This window comes from Penaeus monodon, chromosome 15 (assembly GCF_015228065.2).
Source record: "Penaeus monodon isolate SGIC_2016 chromosome 15, NSTDA_Pmon_1, whole genome shotgun sequence".
NCBI lineage: Eukaryota > Metazoa > Arthropoda > Malacostraca > Decapoda > Penaeidae > Penaeus > Penaeus monodon.
The window spans coordinates 47444632-47444834 of record NC_051400.1 but is presented as its reverse complement, the minus strand read 5'-3'; positions in this window follow the sequence as shown (position 1 = coordinate 47444834).

Below are 203 nucleotides of genomic sequence, written 5' to 3'. Positions count from 1 at the left end.
GACTGACAGAAATTTGAAATATGGTCATTGTTAAATCAAATACAGTTTGATGAAATACTGACAGGGCACATAAAAAAAAATAAAAAATAAACTGAGTGATTGTAAGTTAAAGAATTATTAATAAATCAAAATAGTTTGTATGGAATTGTTCAAGCATTTCATATCTCAGGAACTTTTTTTTTTAATCATACTTGTTGGCATCA